Source organism: Chrysochloris asiatica, unplaced genomic scaffold, assembly GCF_000296735.1.
Source record: "Chrysochloris asiatica unplaced genomic scaffold, ChrAsi1.0 scaffold00078, whole genome shotgun sequence".
NCBI lineage: Eukaryota > Metazoa > Chordata > Mammalia > Afrosoricida > Chrysochloridae > Chrysochloris > Chrysochloris asiatica.
Window position 1 is genome coordinate 12,034,185 of NW_006408596.1, and position 24,376 is coordinate 12,058,560.

The 24,376-nt window shown below is 38.0% G+C and overlaps 1 protein-coding gene across 1 annotated transcript in view; it reads left to right on the forward strand.

Moving 5' to 3' along the window:
• The window catches only part of MED13L (mediator complex subunit 13-like), a 367,925-nt gene that overhangs the window by 812 nt on the left and 342,737 nt on the right, over positions 1-24,376 (forward strand). The gene's annotated exons all lie outside the window — the stretch shown is intronic.

Here is a 24,376-nt window from a genome sequence, read left to right on the forward strand (position 1 = left end):
CACACACACACACACACACACACACACACAAAGCAACAAGCTGGGCGGGTTGATAACATCGCTTTTATCTGCCTCCGCGCGGCTCCCTTGCGCTCTGGTAATTGACAACTTTTCCTCGGATTTGAATCGCTGGCCTTAATCTTGAAGCAGTTAGGGTGTCAATTGTTCTCCTGGAAACCCGGCACCCGACGGCGGCGGCGAGCTTCGTCGAAATTAAAAATGTATGGGACTCCAGCAACTCTGTTTCCTGGCGGTGGCAGTGACATTTGGTGGTAAATGCCATCTTTGCTTTTTTTTTTATTGGGTCGTATTACCTTCTCGGAAAACAGTCACGTTGTTAAACCTGGCGTTTAGGCTAATAATTGCAGTGCGTGGTCTTTAAATATGTGCTTTGTGCACGAGTTACTGTATGTATAGCTATGTGCCCGAGAGACTACGAATTTGTTTAAATACTGAGCAAAGGTTTGTAAACAGATGTAAGGCAATTATGTTTCAAGCGTAGACTATAATTGGAAAATTGGCTGAACGATTTATTTGATTTAACTTAAAAAATTTTTTTTTGATGAACTTATTTTAAGTTGTGTACCCACTTTTGGGAGGGACTGCCTTTGGGAGAGTCTGTATTTTGGAAATTCTTTTCTGTAACCTCTACTGTAGATAGAAGCATCATTTCCTCCTAATCCCTGTTTACCCTGGATAAATAATTTAGTGTTCAAATTGTAATTAGTTTCATTTAATTATGGGTGGCATACATGTTTTTGTTGTTGTTTTCCTTTGAGACTAGTGGAGAAATGAAAATTCTTGCCAACTTCTTAAATGAAAGTGTTATTTTATTAAATATGTTACAGTATTTATGTAGATTAAAAATATCGATATGTGATTTTTTAGCTACAAAGACCAAGTGCCATAGTGTTGGTTTTTTCTTTAAACATTTTTATTCAGGTATTTAATTTTAAAGTTTATTTGTAAGTAGGGATTCTTTCTTTTGATATTGTCCTGTGATGGGACTAAAACTCATTTTGCCTCCTCTTTTTGCCCTATCGTTTAGTATCTGCCAGAATCTAGGACTTTCATACATTAGCAAACATATTGATTAGGGGCCATTTCAAATGTTTGTTGTTTGGCAGCTGGTGACCGCATTGACACTTACTCAGGTAATTAAAATAACCAAGTAGACCAATATTTGTGAGGAGCGATTTCCCCAAATTAGCATATATCACGCTGACTGGTAATGGCTTGTGTATATGTGGCTAATTTGTATATAGTAGGTGCTGGTAGACAACTGCAATATATTACATGCTTAGGCAGTATCTGGGCTGTATCGTTACTTTTATCTCCTGTAAAAGCTAAAGCAAATGATACTATCTCATAGAGGTGTAAAATGCTTGAGATGTTTTTGGAGAAAGAGTTTTGCAGGTGAGGATGCTGATTAGGACTGACCCAAGAGTTGTGCTTTGAGTAGATCGCCATTTTTGTTGTTGTTGTTGTTAAATGCCATCGAGTCGGTTCCGACTCATAGCGACCCTGTAAAGAGTTTCCGAGGAGCGGCTGGTGAGCTTGAACCGCCAACCTTGCCATTCAGACCGACCTTGCAGTACAAACAGTGCATTAAGCCCCAGCACCACACCAGGACTCCAGATTTCCCTTAACCCTCTTTAAATCAGGAACTTATTTGTGAATATACCTTTAAAAAAATTACTGTTTACATAACAACATAGATTGATTTTATTTTTTTCTTAAGGATTATAAAATGCTTAATTGCTGCATTCTGTGGTAGGTACATGGAGGGTGCATAGGGTGCTGTTTTTAAATCTTTATTATGATTCCTTTTAAAAAGATGATTATTGTAAACTTTTCTGATTGCAAATTGAGATTTCCGATTGACAGTTGTATACGGCAGCAACGTAGAATATTGAGACTGCTGAAGGATAACCACCACCAATTCAAAATAAAGCACGCCTTATAAGAATTTTTTATATGTTTGATAATAGCATGTAGTTTTCTTTTTGAACTGTAGGTTTCTTTTCTTTCCTATCCTTTTTTGTTAGTATTGTTTATAGAGAATTTATCTGGATACTCAAATTAGTGTGGATAGAAATATAAACCTAGGGATTAAGGTTCTGCATCACGGTAATGACCTGCCCACTTAGTATTACTTTAAGGTATTCATTATGATTAGAAAAAGTTGATTGTGCAAATAGATGCTGTAAGAGTTCTGCACCTCATTTTTGGTTTTCTACTTGGAAGCATTGACTTTTCTAATTTCTCTTCCCAAACCTTTTCTAACATGTGAAAAATGGTATTATGTCTGTATGATACAGGTCATTGTATGGGTTTCTTGGTCTTATTGCTGTGAATTTTGTAGCTACTGCATTGAATGCATGCCTGGCTGTGCCTTTGTGACTCCAAACTGTTCTCTCACGCTGTCCATCATTTCTGGGTGACTCTTGTTGTAGATTCACTCAGTTATAATTTAGTTCAGTGTGAAATTTGCTTTTTTGGAAAGTGTAACAGTGCGCTCTGTGGCATGTGAACTCACCCTTGTAGGATGACTTTATAATTTCCAGATGTAAGGTCTAAAGTCTATCTTTAGTTTTGTTTTCTCTTTTGAAGTAACATGGGGAGGAGCTATTTTGTGCTCTGTAGCTATGTTTAAGTGTGTAAGGAGAGACACCTAATTCTTGAGTGTGTATGCCTCACATTTGTATTGGTTTTATTTGTTTAGAATCTTCCCGAATGTGAATGATCTCAAATTTTTCCTGCCTGAATTGAAACACATAGATTCACTAGTACTTAATTCTTATTGAGGAGTTTGAATTCTGCATTGGAAGCTCGGAAGGTATTTCTGTTGCTGACCTGATTGCTTTTTTCATTTAGAGATTTATTTTTGCCGAAAGGAAAGATAGTTGTAAACGTATAAACTCCGAAATCTACTCTATTGAGCTAAAACCAAATTAGAGAATTTGGTATCAAAGGAAAGTAATAATACAGAAGAATGATTTCTAAAATTTTCTAAAGTTCCCCCCTAATACATAAAGAGACATATCAGCATATCTCTTCATCTCAATTTGCAATTTTAGTGTTTTCATTTAAAGAACGTTTTTTTCCCCCCATGATGGTTCATTTTCTGTAATGAAAATATTTATAATTTGCTAATGTGTGTTTTCTGTTTAACATCTTGTTGTTAGTAGCACATGGTGTTACTGTATTTATATTTTTTTAATAGCAATAATTGCCACCCTGTAATAGTTGCCATATTAACCTTCAATTGCTAGTAAATATTTTTAAGTACATAATAGACAGCAATTTAAGGCATAGTGTAGCAGTTTACTGGACCATTTTGAAGAGCCATTTGTACGTGTGATGAGTTCATAATTTTAAAGAGAAAATAATGTACCTACGACATGTATGTTAAAGAATAATTTGCTTGCTGTGTTCACAGGGAAAGTTAGATTGGGTCTGTTTCTTAGAATAATGACTGGGGGGCAAGGGGGCGTGCCTTTAGATCACTAAGTGTTTATTGAATTTCTGTCAGGTGCTTATATAGCTTATCACTTTCTTTGGCGTGTTAGTTCATTTTTTCATGAATGTATTTGTAAAAAATCTCTTCAGGCTTTTCTTTAAATGACATGAAGTTAGAGTGGTAATGCTTTGTTAGGGTTAATTCTGATTCATAGTGACCCTGTATGGAACTGAAGAAACACTGCCCACTTAAAGAGTGGTAGGTTCTATTATCTTAATTAGGTATGGAAAAATTCCTTTTATTGTTCACTGACTAATTAAGCCTAGTTAATTATGAGTTAATTGTATTCATCAAACTCTTTCAGGGACCTCCTCTACTCTTGAGATTAATAAGAAAGATTCTAAGAAAAATATTCCACCACTAGTTTGTTCTAGGTGCTTATAAATTAGAATAAACCTTTCAAAAGATAAGTCCATTTTGTTGTTGTTTTTAAACCTATTTAAAATTGAGCCAGAAAAATCTTACCTCAGTGTAAATAATAATGGGATTGGATTGTCTGTGTGGATGTTTTTATGGGTAGGTCATTCAACTCAAAGTTTTATTCAAACATAGATTTACATGTTTTTCTCAAATGATTTTGAGATTTACTTTTGATAGAAGCAAATAATGTTGTCCTATGTAAAGTAAAATGTTCTTTTTTCCTGAATATTAGTGATACATTTATTTCACAGGAGGTTGCCAGTAACATAAATTAGACAAAATTTACGAGAATTACTTAATATGGCTATCTGGTATTATTACTGAACTGTGTATTTCAGTAATAGTTGAATAATAAAAATTGTAGCCATTTATTAGGAAGGAGGAGAAAGAGTTCTGTAGCATTTCCATTAGTGCCTTTATTTCAAATGCAGTATGTGCAAATCTTTACAAACTATGTTTGTATTTGGCCACCAGAATTTTTATTTTTGTCATTTTATGATCATTACTTTTTTGGCACATTACATTTAATGCATTACAAAGTAAGGTGAATGTAGTCTAAAAAAAATGTTTTTTTAATTAAAATGCTCATTTCTTTCATAGAACTTGTTTAGCATTTTAGAATTAGTGATTGAAGTGATTTATATATAATCTTGGAATTTAGGATATTTTCCTCTTCTGAGTCATTAAACATTTTTCTGACCACGTTCAGGTAATTTCCCTTTCTAGTGTATAGTATATGCTTTTATTGTTTATTTGAAAGATTTGAAGGTGTTAGCTTTGCTCTGTTGGGGAAATTCACTTCATTACATAGGGGAGGTGATATTCCATTAATCTTGGTAAATATTAACATAAATGAGGAATTGTAAATTCAGACTCATTTGCATGAATGAAATATGTATGCTTGCCCAAGTTTTGTTTAGTGTAAAGTCACATACATAGACATAGTTCTCAAATCTTTGCTTTAGTTGGTATAAATATAGTTTTCAATTCTGTTAAAATGTTGCTGTTTGTGTGTTTTTTTCACACTTAATACATTGTTTTACTTAACTTGAAAAATCATCTGTAGAGTGGAATCTATTTTATCCTCATAAATTCCTCTGTTAGTAACTCCTGCTTTACTTGCATTTATATTAGCGTGTTTTAGTTATGTTGGGAGTAGAGGTTTTTTGTTTGTCCTTTTGAGTTAATTGGGATTACGGTCTGAAAAAAAGAAAAGATTATTACTGTTTTTCCTTTCTATTTAGAGGACAGGAGACTCACCTTTGTCCAAGGGCAAATGTTCTTTCATTGGTATCTCTATACTCTGGTTTATGATGTGTATTTTGAATGTTTATTTTCTTAGCCTAGGTGAATTGTGGTGGAATCTTATTAAAACCATATTTCCATCATTGTGAAATTGTACAGAGCCCTGGCTGGCAACTTTCTTCATTTTGTATTTTTTTTTCCTGTTCAGTGAAATTCCATTGATGTTAAAAGAATCCCCTGAATTGGTTATATTAAAATTTCACTTGTGTATTTGTTTTGTGTAGTTTAAATTTGTAAATTTAACTTAAAACATGGATAGGGGAATATGAAGTGAATTAGGTAAATATACAGGTAAATAAATATTCCCTTTTTCAATCTTCATTAGATCTTTTTTTCTTTAGTAATTAAGTCATAATTTGAATTAAATCACTGTATTAATTGGATTTATTTAAGCACTTGTTTGATATTAAAACTAAATTTGAGGAATAATTGTGAACAGTGTTTTTATGATGTGAATGGATGTTTCAAGGGTAGTATAGTACTAGATTAAGGAGCTCTGGTAGCGTAGTGGTTACGAATTAGGCTGCGAACCTTAAGGTCAGCAGTTCGAAACTACCAGCTGCTCCGCGGGAGAAAGATGAGGCTTTCTACTCCCGTAAAGATTTACACCCTCGGAAACCCTGTACAGGGTCGCTATGGGTCGGAACCGACTCGATGGCACTTAACAACAACAACAACATAGTACTAGATTATATGAAGATCACTGGAATTTTTTTCTCTATAAAAAACGTTGATCAATTCATGAGGAAGTGTATTATGTAAGACACATGTAGCTTCTTCATATGTTGTTAGATATCATCAAGTTGGTTCCAGCTCATCGTGACCTGCTGCTGTAAACAGAACTGCCCAGCCCTGTGTCATCCTCACAACCATTGCTATGTTTGTGACTATCGTGTATATGATATATTAGTTCCACATTAGTTCATTAAGAAGGAAAGATGATTAAATTCATTTGAGCCTAATTTGAGCCCTAGTAAATAAGGTATTCAAAAGAGTATAATTGGTGTGAAAAAACATTTTGTGTTGGTAGTCGTCTTGATGAAATTTTAATGCCCTAAAGAGAAATAAGGAAAAATATACATGTATCTAATTCTAGAACATTTGGAACCAACTCCTACATTATTTCCCTGCATATATGGCTGACATAATTCTACTCATCCTGTGAATAGTTCAGATGTCACCTCTTGATTCTGATTCCCACAGGCAGAACTAGTCACAATTGCTTGTTATGTGCTCGGTCTCTGATAAGAATAGGAGTTTCTGTTACAGGCAGTGAGTCCGGCTAACTCATCTTTGCATTCCTTTCATAGCTGTGTACTCATTAACTGTTTACTAAGTGGGACAATGATTTTTTCTCCCGTTTTATTACTCAAGGAAGTTTCCAGTTAGGTACTGATCATTACACAATATTTGTTTTTGGGCATATTTAGATGTTTAGCGCTGTGTGCTGAACAGTATATATTATCTAGGTAGTGTGTTTCCTGGGAGAAAGATGCACCAGTCTGTATCTGTAAAGATTCCAGTCTTGGAAACTGTGTAGGCCAGTTCTACCCTGTCCTATATAGAGTCCCTGTGAGTTCGCATAGACTCGATTGGCAATGGGTGTCTTTTGTTTCGTTTTTTAAAATCGGTATTATGTACTGTGGTTTGGTAATATTTTAAAGGTATTCTAGAAACCTGGGTAAACAATAGGCGTGTACTTATCACACTTCCAAGGAATAGAAAGTCAGTTAGTATTGTGCTGTGGGTTAGACTGCCAGTATGGTCTGTGGTTCAAACTTGTCATCCGCTCCACAGGAGACGTATGAGGCTGACCTCTCCGGTGAAGAGTTACTATATGTTGTGTTGCTGTGAGTTAGAAATTGATTCAAGGCATTTATATATATAGCATGTTAAAGTTACCCTGGTAGCTCAGTGGTTTAAGTACTCAGTTGCTAACTGAAAAGTTGGCTGTTTGAATCTACCAGCTGTCTACAGGAGAAAGGATGTGGCCATTTCCTGTAAAGATTCCAGCCTAGTTCTCCTCATCCTTTAGGGTCGCTGTTAGTTGGATAGACTTGATGGCACACAGCAACAATATAGCATGTTAGCCATAGCTTGTTAGATTTGGGAAATTGATCCGGGGTCAGGATTCCATTGTTTTTTACTCACTTTAGTTGTATAGGAGGGTAATTGTTCAGTGTTCGGCTGGAAGATTACTTTCTTGGAATCTAGGAAAATGACAGTGAACTGGTAGTAGGTAACAGGGAAACTTGTGACTGGTCAGATACAGTTGGTTTCACATAGTTCTGTGCCTCAGTTTCTCCTCCTGTAGGCTTAGAGGAAACACGTTGTTGTTGTTGTTTTTAAGTGCTATTAAGTTGGTTCCAATTCATAGTGCCCTCCCTGTATAGGGTTTCTGAGGAGAAGGTTGTGAGTTTGAACTACCAATTTTGTGATCCAGTGTTTATCCTACAGCACCACACCAGGTGGAAATACAGAGGACAGAAAATGTAAAATATTATTTTGAGTACCTTTGAAGAAAAGTACTCTGTGTTACCAAATGAGAGTTACAGTGTCCCGAGGTGATTAACCTTGAAGTTAGGATGATAAAATTATTTTCAGTATAGCAGTTATGTTGTATTTGTACTTTTTGAGGGAGCAGGGGATTAAATTGTTCTTGTCTCTTTCCTTGAAAATAAACGTGATAAGAGAAACTTGAAATTTGTCGTTAGATGTTACAACTTTCTGTGTATGTATGTGATTCACAGTTGCGTGGTACAACTGTAATATGTTGAGTGAGTGATTCTGCTGTACTAGCGCTGAGCTATTACTGGATAAGACTGGGAATTGAACTGTGCCTCTTACTTGGTAGTTTAAGCTATTAATTCCTTGGCAGCTCCAGAGTGCTCTTTGAACTTTAAATAGCAGTTCTATTAACATTTTGAGATTTGTCTCAGGGAATGTCAGAAATAGTGCTTAATAAATATCTTTTTCTTCATAAAGACTAAATCACATTTTAATTTGACACACATGTCACAACCCTTGCTATGTTTTTAACAGAGAATATATATATACATACACACACACACTCAGTGACATGGCTAATTTCTATTTTCCACTTTATGCAGCACCATCTGAAAATACTGTTTCGGCCTTGTTGAAGGAAGGAAAACCAGACATACCAAACCGGTTGCCTTCAAGTTGATTCCAACTCCTGGTGGCACTGTTGTTGTTATGTGCCGTGGAGTCAGTCCTGACTCACAGCAACCCTGTACAGGTTTTCTGAGGCTGTAAATCTTTACGGGAGCAGAAACCTCATCTTTCTCCCGCTTAAAGGCTGGTAGCTTCGAACTGCTGACCTTACGGTTTGCAACCCGATTTGTAACCACTACGCTACCAGAGCACTGTAACCCCCACACATCAGTAGTTTTTGTTATGAGACCTGTTGGATGTGAGCAGTGTTTTACAGTTTTATCTAGAGCCTTAGAATTTTACGTGTACGTAGTCTCCATTATTAAAGAATGCTAGAAAAACGTTCTCACAAGAAAAATTTTGTTACTACCAATGGGGGAGTCCTGGTGTGGCGCTGTGGGTTAATGCAGTGGACTGCAAAGTCGGTTTGACTCGCAAGGTTGGCGGTTCAAGCTCACCAACTGCTCCTTGGAAATCCTATACAGGCTTGTGGTGGGTCGGAACCGACTCTCTGGCACTTAACAACAACCACAACAATCAGTGGTGGTGAGCCTGTTTACCTTGTATTGTACTCGATTGCTGGTGTTATAGAACACAGATGCATTTTCTGGGAACAAATGTGTATTTATTGTTGTCCTTTAATAGAGCAGGAGCACCTTCCTCCTGGCTTTGGTGCCTGGGAGAACAGGCCCTGTAAACTCTTCTCAGCTCCAGGCAGTGGCAGTGTGCCAGCACGTGGCCTCTTCTCCAGGCCTAGGGTCGAATTGCCATCCTAAAGAAAGGCTTGTGTTGAGACTACTCCCTGTAGGTACAGTAGCACTTTTGGGGTGAATAGTGAATGCTCTTCTGTAGAGATGTGCCACTTGCTGATATCCGTTTGTTAAAATGTTGAGAAAGATAAGAGTTATGGCTCGTTTTGTGATGTCATCATGAAACAACTGAGTTTTTGACCTTTAGATCGTCCTTCCTTCACTCAACCCTAGAAACAAGTCTTCTGCTTGATGTTTTGTGTGATAAATAAAAGAAATCTGAGCCCCAGTGAGATGAAGGACAGGAATTGGGATGAGATTAAATGGGGTTGTCAATAAACTGGTATGTATTTGTATATTATGTTTGAGAAATTTGGAAAATGGGTAACTCCTTTTGGAGTAATGTACATCAGAAATCGTTAAAATCTAGCGTGGGCATCCAAAAGGGCTAGGAGTCTGATATGTGGGGAAAAGACCTATGTGTACTACTTAATTAGTCCTGGTGTGGTGCTGTGGGCTGATTAACTAGACTGCAAAGTCAGTTTGAACTGTAAGGTTGGTGGTTCAAGCTCACCAGTCGCTCCTTGGAAACCCTCTAGGGGGGTCTCTATGGGTGGGAACCAACTCGATGGCACTTAACAACTACAATGTTTACGTGCAGATGGAGAGCAACATGGGCAAGTTGAGTACCTTTGAGGCAGAGAAAACTAGAACTCTAGGCTTAAACTGGACCTTGAAGGAACGGATGGCTGTAGCTGGCTAGAGAGGAGAAATGATCAGCTCACTTAACAGCTGAGTCTGTTCTTGAAAATCGTGACTCACATGATACAGAGGAGACCATGTCTAGTTTATGGTCTTGGTTTCCTTTTTTAAAAAAGATCACAGAAATGTAGTGAATCCTAATGTTTCTTTTAAAAAATTTTAAAAAAAGTGATTACGAGTTGGGCTGCTAGTCTCACAGTCAGCAGTTTGAAACTACCAGCTGTTTCACAGGAGAAAGATGAGTCTTTCTGCTCCCGTAAAGATTTACAGCCTCGGAAACCCTATACAGGGTTGCTGTAAATCGGAACCGACTCCATGGCACATAACCAACCAACCATACAAGGCAGTATTCAAAAACATTTTTGAATTATCATAGAGTGAATCCTAATTTTTTGAAGGTGGAAAAACTTGGAATGTGGGCAATTTAGATTAAGAAATGGTGATAAAGTAATATTCAGATCTAAAATAATTTAGTTCTGAACTTCAAAAAAAAGAGTGCTGTGTTACACAAAATGCTAATGACTAAAGTGACAAATATTTCAGAAACTGGACAGACGTGAATCTTACATGAGCAGATGGGAGATGAAGCTAAAGGCGGGAGATAATCCAAGAAGATAATAGAAGCGATTATGAGGAATGAATTGGAGAAAAAAACAACCAAGCGTTTTAAATAGTATTACATTTAATAATGTGTTTAAGAGCCTTTCTAGGACTGCTTTCTTAAAAGTACAAATAGAATTGTTGGGCTTTATAACCTATCATTCTTTAAATTCTGGGCATTTAAAAGAAATTTGATTTTGGTCCAGGATTATTTCTTCTCACGAAGCTTGGACAGTAGTTAAGTCATGAATGTACACGCTCTGTGTGCTTATATAGTATAATTTGCTTCCTCAGACATGAAAATAAAGAGACTGATCATACCCTTCAAAGACATTTGCAGTGGACCTCAACAAGGCTTAAAGCTGAAAGATGAGGAAGCTTGTTATTTAGGCAGCTTCTTAGTTGCAGTTGTTACATTTGAACAGTGACGGGGCAGAGTTGGAGGGGGAGGGTGGTGGGATTGAGATCTTCTGCAGCTTTAAGAATGAATGAATGGCCAGGTGAGCCTGTTGTTGTTAAAGTGCCGACCCACGGTATAGGGTTTCTGAGGAGCAGCTGGTGAACTTGAACTATGGACCTTGTAGTTCAAACCTACTTTAGCGTCCAGCTCATTAACGCACAGCGCCGCATCCTGCATGAACTTTTTTCAGTTGAAGCAGTGTGGGAAGGGTGAGAGCCTAAAAGGTAGAGTAAATATTTGAGACAAGAGCCTGTGTTTGTTTGACAGTAGATAAATTTGTATTGAGCCTTTTAGATTATAACATGAGGTAAAAGGAAAGTCAATTCTGGTTAAAATTCTATTTAATCAATCTTTTACAGAGTTGTAATAAAATATTTTCAACTTCAAGGCTTTATACTAAGGGATTAATTTCTCAAAAGTTAAGCATCAAGTCAACAGGTTTTAACTAAACGAATTGAATTTACAAGTTGTTTTCCCTCAAACACAAAAATAACCAGTTCTAATTAGTTATATAACTTTTTCAAGGCCCAGGGTTATCGTTGTTGTCTTTATACGTCAATTGCTGCCATTTCAATCAATATCCTTTGATTCTACTTCAAAAATGAGTTTTGTGTTTGGTGGCATTTTGGCATCAGGTTGTTGTTTCTTTTCGTAAGCCCATTCTGGGTCAAGCCATTTCTCCCTCACTCATGGTTAAGAGTGCTTCATACCATCCTCTGATTACTTTGCCAACTCCAGCCTTAAAACTTTAAAGGTTTGGCATTTTTCTTCCTGGAACTTGTTTGAATATTAGTAATAAAAACAGTCCTATCCAGTAGTATTCCTGTGTACCTACAGTGAAAAACATCTCTTTGGGAAAGTTAGTCCTACCTCCCTTTTTAAGAACATGTTTTTGCGGACCCTCAAGAGCCTCTTCAGACTTGGTTTCTTTAAAATTGTTGTCATTAACCAAATGGACCTAGTTAGCTGTTTTGACTACACTTAGTTTCCTAGTAGCTTAAGTTGTGTGAGTTATGAGTTTTGAACCATGTTTCTGCAGAAACTTGATAATATCCCTCTCAGGCAGCTGTTCACTGCTCAGTTGTTCCATGGTCTATGGTTGCTGTGAAACATTCACCACCATCTTCCCCAGCTGTTTGTTGTTTGTAGATTTAGGAGCAACACCAATGGGGAGACTAAGAGAGGAGGATGGAGCCCTGGTGTGACGCTGTGGGTTAATGCGCCAGACTGCAAAGCTGTTTGAACTACAAAGTCGGTGGTTCAAGCTCACCAGTCCCTCCTTGGAAACCCTATACAGGGTCGCTATGGGTCGGAACTGACTTGATGGCACTTAATAACAATGACAAGAAGGGGAGAATGGAAGATAGAAGGAAAATTGTTAATTGACTAACCAAATCTGGCTGGGGATGGTATGAGGAACCCAGGTGAAGAAGGAGTTCACATTGTAAAAGAGTAAGACATACCACAGAAATAAAATATAATGAGGATATTATTTAAATAAATAAAAAAAAAAGTTTAAGGAAGTGGGGGCGGTTGGAATTCTGCTTGAGTGGTTTTTAAGTTCAAAGATGAAAGGAACTGAACTTGACCCTGAATAAATGAATTCAGTTTTTCTGTGTAAATTCTAGCTAACAGGTTGCATTTTACTTGGTGATTTATTTTGCATTATTTTGATCATAGGGAGCTCTGGTAGCGTTGTGGTTACAAATCGGGCTGTGAACTGCAAGGTCAGCAGTTCGAAACTACCAGCTGTTCCTTGGGAGAAAGATGAGGCTTTCTGCTCCCGTAAAGATTTGCAGCCTCGGAAACCCTATACAGGGTTGCTGTAAATCGGAAACGACTCCATGGCACATAACCATCACCACTTTTTATTATGGCAAGGACTGATTTTAAGCTAGGCATACCAGAACTGATAACACATCTGTCTAGATGAGAGAAATATCCTTCAAAATAAGCTACCGTGAAATGGATTAGGTGTTTCCTTTCTTCATAATATTTTTTCTTTTCCTTTAAAATTATTTTTGGAGACAGTATAGTAAACTATCCCAGAAGATCTTACTATTTTAAGGGTACTTCTTTGGTCAATCTCTTCTTTTCGTTTTATAATGTTTTATCTTAGTTTTGCTTTTGGCTCTCCATTGCTGCCAAAGCTGCACTTCAGCCACGTTGATGGGGAGGGGTTCCTGCTCCGAGCTCCAGTTTTGCCTGTGTGGATATGTGCTGAGGCTTCCAGCCCTGTGCTCATAAAGTCACATAGATTTGAGTCTAGTGATGCAGTCAGTGCACAGTACTTCTATACCCTTTTCCATAAAGGTGGCTTTAGTGGTCCTAGATATTGGGATACATTAGGTGGTGGCATTTTCACTTTGTCACATATGGCTTTTCAGCAATTTTTCCACAATTGAAGGACATGAAGTCTAGAGTGCACACGTGCATTTAGGGTTTATTTTATGGTGGTTTTGACTCAGACTAAGCAGAGTAGTACTACTCTATAGGGTTTTCCAGATTGCAGTCTTTCCAGGAGCAGATCACCTTGATCAGGCAGCATTGCTGTGAATGGGTTCCAGTTACCACCCTTTCAGTTAGCAGCTCCGTGCTTACCTGTTATGCAACCAGGCTGCCTTTTTACTTAATGGGAGTCAGCATTGGATGTGTTTTACCTAATATCAAACCAAAAACCAATCCCGCTGCCCTCAAGTCAATTCCTCCTCAAAAGGACTCTGTAAGACAGACTAGAACTGCCCCATAGGATTTCCTAAACTGTAAATCTGGACGGAAGCCGACAGTCTTACCTTACTTCTGTGGAGTTCTGATGGCGCTGTAGGGTAAGCACTGGACTGCTTAACTACAGGGTTGGCATTTCAAACCTACCAGTTGCTTCTCTGGAGTAACATGAGGCTTTCTGCTCCCGTAAATATTCACAGCCTAAAAAACCCCATGCATGGCCTGGATGAGTTGGAATGGACTTGTTGATGGTCTTAAATTTGATTTTTGGTTTTGGTTGGTGGGTTCAAATTGTCAACCTTTTGGTTACCAGCCAAATACTTAACCACTGTGCCATCAGGGATGCCTATGTTATAAATTGCAACTGTAAGCACTATTTTGTGTTTTTGATTTCAGGCATATAATGAGATTTTGAAAACATTTTCTCTCATCAGCTTTACTATTTGTGGTCTTCAAAGTACATTGATAGTTCTGTTTATAAATTACCTTTATTATTTCTTTCATTAACAAAACGAATGAAATTCTATCAAGACTGCACTTAACCACTACAACTAAACACTTTAACACTTAGAATTTATATAGGATTATAGCTCTGCATCTCATGAATATTTACCTTCCGAAATACAAGTCCTTAGCTGAAGTTAAGTCCTGGTGCGTGGCACTGTGGGATAGTTGCATTGGACTGCAAGGTCGGTGGTTCAAACCCACAAGCCAATCCGCATACACCGTACACGCAATTGTTGTGAGTCGGAACCAACTCACTAGATGGATGGCACTAAACAAAAGTTTGTTATTAAAAACAGATATTATTCAAAGTATATTGTTGTAAATGCAAAGTGAATTGATCTTATGGGTTGAGTCAGGTGTCATTGTTTTAAGTAGATTAAAGTCAGCCGTTGTCTATCAATTACTTAGATGTATTAAACTGGTATTTTGTTTCTATTTGGAGACACAGCAGTGAAACTCATCTTAACAACCCAGACAGATGGTACTGTTCTTGAGTCTGTTTGCAAGATTCTATAACATTTAATTAAACAGTAGTATGATTCTCATGAGAAGCCATATTTTAGTATGTGTAAGCCAGTGTATTGAGTTCTAAAGTAAATTTTATAAATTTGATTTGAAATAGATTTATTTACTTATCCTAAAGACACTTCTAATGAATCTGTTAGATGTATAGCTTGTGTTGGTTATACAGTAAACTCTGGATTGAAACTGAGTAGGACTCATTGAGGTGTAGGCATTTATCTCATAAGGCAACTTTGATATTCTTGCCAAACTTTCTCCATATGTAGGTGTGATTCTATGCTAAGAACCCATATATATTGACATTAACAGTTTTCAGAAAGCTGTAAAGAATATGTATATATTAACAATCAATTTAGAAAATAGTCATTAATTTGGATTCCTTGGGGATCCACCTTACTTACATTTTAACTTTGGAATGGAGAAATAGAAGCATTTTAAATAGTCTTGCCCAATTGTGACATTTTATGTGAACATAATTTTATTTAGCTGTATTGTAAAAGCTTGAGTTTGGTGGTAATATTGCATGATTGAGATGATGTTGTATATACCATTGAGTTGGTTCTGACTCATAGGTTTCCGAGAACAGGTGATGGGTTTGAACTGCCTACCTTGCAGTTAACAGTCTATTGCGTATTATACAGCAAGTAACTGTTAATACCTGCTATTTACAAATAGCATTTCTAGAAATCCTTGGACAATATATTTTTTTCATTAAGTTTATTTTGTTTTAAATTAATGCTTACTATAATTTTCTAGATGGGAAGACAAGACTGAGAGTTAACTTTTTTCCAAGTTTTTATTGTGAATTATGTGATAGTTTACATGGCAGAACATTAGCTTTACATTCATCGTATCTTATTTTGTTACATTGCAATGATTACAATTCCCTGCATGCATCATCAAACAACAAAAGAGTACACCCCACAAGCCTGCCCACTGGCCATCAACACACAGCCCTACATCCTCTCAGAGTCCAGAGTCCCCAGCTGCTGCATTTCTCCACGTCATCGTCTCTGCTTCCATCTCTGGTGTCACTGCTTCTCTGTTCCGCGCTCCACTCTTCTCCCTTGATAGTTCCAGGGTCCTCTGCTCCTGGACTGCAAGCTCAGCCACTCCCTTCCTTTTGTTACAAAATGCGTACTTTTACATTTGCAATGCTCACAATCAGTCCTGATAGTAATTATTCACTATTGAATCTTAAGAGTCTTATCCCCATCTCCTTTCACCAGCCCTGTCCAGATAGGTTGGAAACCACTCAGTGAAGATTCTACCTTCCCCTGTACCCTCTGAAACTAAGCTGCCTCTTGAAAGCTTGTAAGCCAGTCACTTCGTACCTTTGTTGTTGTTGTTAAGTGCCATAGGGTCGATTCCGACCCATAGCGACCCTATATAGTGTTTCCAAGGAGCAGCTGGTGAGCTTGAACCACTGACCTTGCATTGCAGTTCAATTGACTTCGCAGTCTGATGCCTTAGTCCACAGTGCCACACCAGGAATCCCCTATGTAGGGCTCCCCATTTTGGGTAGCCAATGTCTCAGTGGTAACTTTTTATACCAAATTGGACGCCATGAAGGAATTAGAAGTTTATTTTTTATCCAGAGGGGAATGCCGGAGGGGTTTTAAGGAGGAGTGATCAGATTTATGGTGTAGAAAGAGAACTCAGATGGCATAGATTACAGCTGTTGTTAAGTGCTGTTGAGTCCGTTCCGACCCATAGCTACCCTGTAGGGGACTTCTGAGGCTGTAAATCTTTATGGAAGCAGAAAGCCTCATCTTTCTCTCGTGGAGCGGCTGGTAGTTTAGAACTGCTGACCTTAAGGTTCGCAGCCCGATTTGTAACCACTATGCTAGATTACAGTAGGGGAACCCAAAGGTAGAGTTAGGGTACAAGTTAGGTATGGACAAAGGCTGTGGGTAAAGAGACAGGGACTAATACAGAGTAAAAGTAAATACTAGCATGGATAACTTGCCTCTTACCAGGAAAGATTTGAGGCAGTGAGAAGTTGCAAAACATTTTGATTTCTAAGAAAGGAGTGGGAAGAAGGAGGTGGGGAACGAAAGGGGAGAGAAAACCTTTGGTGAATCAGAATATTTTGGCAGGAGGAAGAGCTCATGAAATATGTTGGCTATCGGATGTGTGCATGAAAAAACCCTGATAAGAAGAAAGAAAATAAGAGGGGGAAGAGGTGTATTGGAAGAAAGGCATGGTGATCTACTTCTGAAAAATCAGCCATTGTAAACCATATGGAGCACAGTGCTTCTCTGGCACATATGGGATCGTCTATAAGTGGAAGTTAATTGCAGTTGGTTGACTGTAACAGGAGTTGGTTCTCTCTTGACCAATCTTTGGTCCACAGAGCCTCTGCTTTTAATAGTGATAAACCCAGAAAGCAGATGATGCTTCCCCCTCCCTCTCTACCCCCACCCCTGAAAATCTGTACTGGGATGTTTTAATTTACTTTTTAGTTGACAGGTTTTGTTGAAATTAAGTTCAAATTGGTGATATGCTTGGTAGGAAAACGATACAGAATTATTTTTTGGGAACCAATGAATAGGTTAGAAGGAGCATTTGTAAAGACCTCAAAATAGTGTGTATCATTAATGCATATTCCTCATTATGATTTTGGATTCCTTTGAATTTTTATTCCTACCATATTATTCTTTATGCCTTCATCACTTAGCTTTCTGGTTATATAGTATTTCAATAGTTATGGGACTCCTGGTGTGACGTTGTATGATAAGCACTGGACTGCAAACCACAAGGTCAGCAGTTAAAACCCACCACCTGCTCTTCAGAAACTCTATGCAGGGTCATTATGAGATGCAACTGAGTTCACAGCACTTTACAGCAACAAAAAACATAGTTATTAGGAATAATATTATACTTGGCCATGTTTTCGGTTCCCTTCCTACCTCTTTTCCTGTCCCTCTGTATTTATTCTCCTCCTCTTTTTTTGGAAACAAATTCCTAGACTCCCTGCTTGCGGGAGCCCTCTGTGCCTGTGCTACACTTTTACTTGGCAGCTTCAGTTGTCAGTTAAGCGCTCAGATGTATATATGTACTTCAGAACCTATTGATGTAATCTCCTTGGTGTGGTGGGGGTCCTCTCTAGTAGTTTGGAGTGCACTTACTAGCCCAGCGTGCACGAACCATTGTCGACTGCCTGTAATTCATTCAGCCTTCCCACTTGGGTAGATTTTTTTTCACTTGGCTACCCTGAAGTTAGAGGGTTATTTGTCAAATTTCTTTAATTTTTCTCCAAGTGAGGTAGGACTAATACGGCATAACATATTTGCACGAAATAAATTTAAGAAATTACAGCTGTAAGACAGTTGCCCATGAAGCAACCACTGCATTAAATCAGTTACCCCTAAGTCTTTTATCAGTTACCTTTAAGTCCTCTCTTCTTGTCAATGTGCGTGTATTTGTACAAGTCCAGACATAAAATCACAGTGTAGATAGAATTGTTTATTCAGCTGTGCAAACATCTTCAGTGTGATTACCCTTTCATAGTTACACATTTAATGGAAACATCTAATTTATTTTATACATTTAGTAAATACTGTACAGTTAGTCTCCGATTCGGATGATACAGGTGTATCTAGCATGAAACATGAAGGTTCCCGTCTTTCCACGAAGAAAAAAACTCCAGTAACTTAATTTGTATTGTTGCAGGTTTTTTTCTTGCCTCTGCATACCTCTCCATGTGCTTATAACATAGGCAGTTTAAATGTTATATTAAGTATTGAATACAGAAAAGTAGCGTATGGAAATCATACATAACCATGTACCTAATACCCAGCATGAGAAAAAGAATGTTCTACCATGTAAGAAGTCCTGTCTGCACCCTTCCTCAATCCCTTCCTTTCCCTTCTCTCTACAGATAACTGTTACTATGAACTTTATTTTTATCATTCTCTTAATTTCTTTTTTTCATTTAAATCACTTATGTTTATAATACTGAATAATACATTTAACTTTTTATGACTTTAAACTTTTTACAAATGGGACCATATTATATTCTTTTGTAATTTGCTTTCTTAGTTTAATATTCTATTTCAACAGTATTATGTACTAACTGTGTAACTATGTGCATTACTATGTATTGCACAGTTGTAATCTACTTACCCACAATTTATTGATGCATACTATTGATGATGGCCATATTTGTAGTTTCATAATTACAGATAAGTGATAATTTGCCCACTTTTTCTTCTAACATTATCTTTTAAGTTATTTTCATGCCAGTAAAATTAGATATACCTCATCCTTTTTAATGATGTTTCTAATATTTGTTTTGTAAAATGGATGTACATTGCTTGTTAAACCCTTACCTATGAGGAACTGCAGTAAGATTTTTTTTTTTTTTTAACTTTTTTTTGTGTGGCTGTAATAGACAGGCATCAGTTTTACTTGTGTACGTATCTCTACGCACATATACCAAATATTTCTGCAGCATAGATTGTTGTTACTAGGTGCCCCTCAAGTCATTTCTGACTCATAGAGACCCTGTATAGAATTTCTGAGGAATGGCTGGTGGGTTTGAACCTCTGACCTTGCGGTTCAAACTGACCTTATGATTCAGCGCTTATCCTACGCTCCTCAGGGCAGATTACTAGAGGTAAAATTGCTTATTTGTGTATTAAAATTTTTGATAAACCATTCATCCTGAGCTAAAAATGGATTTACTATGCTTGTTTAACCCTTACTTACGAGGAACAGTATTTTTAATTTGATTCCTAATGAGATGATAAGGAGCTAGGGTAGCGTAGTGGATACAAATTGGGCTGCTAATCTCAAGGTCAGCAGTTTGAAATTACCGGCTGTTTCACAGGTGAAAGATGAGGCTTTCTGCTCCCGTAAAGATTTACAGCCTCGGAAACCCGGTACAGGGTCGCTATGAGGTAGAACCCGACTGCACGACACAATGCTGCTGCCACCACCAATGAGATTATGATCGTGTCTGTATCCATATGAACATGTGAGCCTGCTTAGTTTTCAAAGGTGATGGTCTGTCTCTAAAAAGCCTTTACTTTTCCTTTTAAAATTTCTTACTACTCACTAATCAAGTTGAATTACATGTTCTTTACGTCTCACCCCAGAATGTTTGCTATTTCTAAGTGTTTTTAGTGGTTATGAATCAGGCTGCAAACTTTAAGGTCAGCAGTTCAAAGCTACCAGCTATTCCATGGGAGAAAGATGAGGCTTTCTGCTCCCGTAAAGATTTACAGCCTTAGAAACCCTGTACAGGGTCGCTATGGGTCGGAATCCACTTCACGGCACACCACCACAACCAAGTGTTTACTGCATATACTTGGCACTGTTTAAATGCTTCCATGCTGTTGTGGTTTAGTGCTGACAAGTTGGATCCTACTCATAGCAACCCTCTATGGAGTTTCTGAGGAGCAGCTGGTGGGTTTGAACTGCCGACTTTGAGGTTCAAACTGACTTGCAGTCCAGTGTTGATCCTACAGTATCACACAAGCTCTCCCGGGAGATGTTCATTTTATGTTCACAGATTCTTACGAAGAGGACCCATCCATTTCCATTTTCAGGTAGGAAAGGTGAAGTGAGAATTCTGAGTAACAGCCTAAGGTGACACAGCCTGCAGGTGATGGAGGTACATGTTGAGCCTTAGTCATTTAACTTCAGAGACTGAGCCTTTTAGCTGGTACAGTGTATTCATGACATACTCTTCTTCTACTCAGCTTCTTCAGGGACCACAGTGCAGCTCCGCCTAGCTACTCCAACCATTATTGGTCTCTTTCTTTTCTAAGCCTTTTAAAAATTAACAGCTTAGACCATATAATTTAGCACAAGCACAAGGGTAGAAATCACTGGAGCATATAGATTTGCCGGAGATTAATGGAGTGATAATACAGCTTACATTTTTAAAAAACTTTCATCAGTGATTAATGGAGTAATAATACAGCTTAAAATTTCTTCTCACAGATAGGGAGAAAGATTTTATTTTTTCCCCTTAGACTGTTTTATTCCACATTGAGGAATCATTTGAAAAATGAAAAATTCATACAGTATATTCTTTGAACAATAGAAGAATCAAGATGAACACATAAGTAACTATATAATCCCAAATTAAAAAAAAAGTCACTTGGCTAACTTTTTTTTTTTTTAATCAGCTAATTACTTAAAATGTTTATGCTAAAAATGATTAATTTTAGGGATGTAAGTATTTTGAGGGTTGGGCTTTCTGCTCCCCCCAATATATATATATATATCCTCTTGGACTACGAATCACAAGGTCATCAGTTCAAATCCACCAGCTTCGAAACCCTTTGCACAGGGTCGCTATGAGTCAAAACTGGCACTTAACAAAAAACGCTGTACAGGGACTGACTTGATGGCACTCAACAACAATAACAACATCATGTATTTATTTAAAAAATAGATAAGATAGCTTAAAGAAGATAGAAATTTCTTTTTCATACTTAAGAAGCCTGAGGACAAGCATTTGAGAGTTTGTTTGGCTCTTTCTAACTTGCTACTTACAACCTCCTTAGTATATCACGGCTAGCATGTCTGCCCATCCCTCTTGTCAGTTTACCTATTGTTGTGGCTTGTGTATTGCTGTGATGCTGGAAGCTGTCTTACCAGCATTTTAAATGTCGGCAGGTCACCCATAGTGGACAGGTTTCAGTGGAGCTTCGAGACTAAGACTAAGGAGAGGCAGGCCACTACTGGTTAGCCCCTGAAAACTCTATAAATAAGCAGTGGAAACAAATAGTGCCTAAAGATGAATCCCTTAGGTGGGAAGGCACTCTAAATACAACTTAGCGTTTTTGTGTACATCCCTCCCCCACCAAAAAAAAAACCCCAAAACAACCAGAATGGAAGCAAATACTGTTGAATGGTGATGCATAGAGGAGATTGTAATCATTGCAATGAGACGATAGTGTAAAGTCTGTGTTCTCCCATTTAAACTATCACTTAGTTCACAACAGAAACTTAAAAAAAAAAAAAAAAAGACTGAGCAAGGGCTTCCTTCTCAAAGTAGAGTTGACTTAAATGACATAAGCAAAGCTTTTTGGGACTGTCGTTTGATGATGGGGGCATAAGTCAGAAAGAGAAAAAACAGCTGCAGACATCCATTGATAAAAGTAACATGGAATGTAAGGAGTATGTTGTTGTTAAGTACCGTCAGGTCGGTTCTGACTCATAGTGACCCTGTATAGGGTTTCCGAAAAGTGACTTGTGAGTTTGAACTGCTGACCTTACAATTCAAATGACCTTATAGCCCAGTGTTAATCGCACACCAGGACTCCTAGGTGTGATGAAATGGACTGGTATTGGCCACTTTGAATTGGACAATCACATGGTTTACTATTCCAGAAAAGAGAAATTGAAGAGGAATAGTCCAAGCTCAGCAGTTGCTCCTTGGAAACCCTTTACAGGGCTGCTGTGTGTCAGAACCGACTTGGTAGCACTTAAGAACAACAGCACTCAATTTCTCCAGTCTGAAATTGATGAAACATGCAATCAGGGTGCATTGATAATTGCTAGTGATTGGAATGCAAAAATTGGAAACAAAGGAATGATCAGTGGTTGGCAAGCTATGCTAGAGATCACATGATAGAATTTTGCAAGACCAATGACTAACTCATTGCAAATTTCCTCTTCAGCAACGTAGAAGGTGATTATATACCTGGACCTTGTTGTTAGGTGCCATCAAGTCGGTACCGACCCATAGCGACCTTATGCACAAGAGAACAAAACACTGTCCGAACCTTGGCCAACCTCACTACTGTTGCCACGCTTGAGTCCATCGATGTTGCCACTTGGGCATTCCATCTCCTTGGGGGTCTTCCTCTTTTTCTCTGACCCTCCACCTTACCAAACATGATATCATTTTCCAGGGACTGATCCCTCCTGACAATATGTCTGAAGTATGAGAGACGAAGTTTGGCCATCTTGGCTTCCAAGGAACACTCTGGTTGCACTTCTTCCAAAACGGATCTATTGGTTCTTTTGGCAGCCCATGGCACTTTCAACCCGTGTAAGTTAATGTAAACAAAACAGAATTGAAAACTGAGTTCCTGCATCATGCTAGCCCATGATACTTTTCAATATTCTCTTCCAACACCATAACTCAAAAGCATCAGTTCTTCTACAGTCTTCCTGATTCACTGTCCAGCTTTCACATGCATATGAGGTCATTGAAAATACCATGGCCTAGGTCAGGTGCACCTTAGTCCTCAAGCTGACATCTTTGCTCTTCAACACTTTAAAAAGGTCTTGTGTAGTAGATTTGCCTAATGCATTACATCTTCTGATTTCTTGACTTCTGCTACCGTGATTGTTGATAGTTGATCCAAGAAAAATGACCTCATTACTGATCTGGATTTATTCTTTTTGATAATGCACCATTCCTCTTCAATTTGTCATTCCCGGCATAGTAAACCATGTGGTTGCAGATTCAAAATGGGCAATACCAGATCCATTTGAGCTCACTAATGCTTATGATATCGATGTTTATGTGTTCCATTTCATTTTTGACGTCTAATTTTCCCAGATTCATACTTCATAATTCCATGCTCCTCTTTTCAGTGGATGTTTACAGCTGTTTCTCTTCATTTGAGTTGTGCTCTGGACCTTGCCAGATAGAATATACAGGAATCAACTTGACTATATTTGTAGGGAGAGATGATTGAGAAGCTTAGTGGTGATTGGTGATAGTTGTGTGCTGGTGAGTCAGTTCTCGCTTATAGCAGTCCTACATAGGGTTTCTGAGAGGCTCTATATCATTACAGGAGCAGAAAGCTTCATATTTCTCCTGCGGCGGGATAGCTGCTAGATTTGACCTGCTGACCTTGTGATTAAGCAGCTAAATCTTTAACCCACTCTACTACCAGGGTTCCTTGGAGAAGCTCAATATTGTTTGCTAAAGTGAGGCCAAGGGCAGACTGTGGAACGTACCATCAGTTGCTCATAGGCACGTTCAGGTTGAAGCTGGAAAAACATTAAAACAAATCTCTGAGAGCCAAAATATATTAAGGTATCTCCTACTATAATGTGTTTAACCTCAGGGTCAGCAGTTTGAAACTACCAGCTGCTCCCCAGGAGAAAGATGTGGCTTTCTGCTCACATAAAGATTTACAGCCTCGGAAACCCTGTATAGGGTGGCTATGAGTCAGAACTGACTCCATGACACATAACAACAACAACAACTTGAATTTGTAAATCATCTCATAAACAGATTTGATGAATTAGACACTAATGACTGAAGACCAGAAGAATTTGTGGTAACGTCATACATGAAGAAGGCAAAAAGTCATTAAAAAAGACAGGAAAAAAACCGAAAAGACTAAGATTGGTATCCAAGAGTGTCTGAAACTTGCTTTTGAATGTAGAGAGGCTAAAGCAACTAGAAGAAGTGAGATGAACAGAAAATTTCAAAGGACAGCTTGAGAAGACAACGTATTATAATGAAATGTGCGAAGACCTGGGGTTAGAAAACCAAAAAGGAAGAAGCAGCTCAGCATTTCTCAAGCTGAAAGAACTGAAGAAAAAATTCAAGCCTTGAGCTACAATATTTGAAGGATTCTATAATGCGCCAAAAGGAGCTCTGGTAGTGTAGTGGTTAAGAATCGGGCTGCGAACCACAAGGTCAGC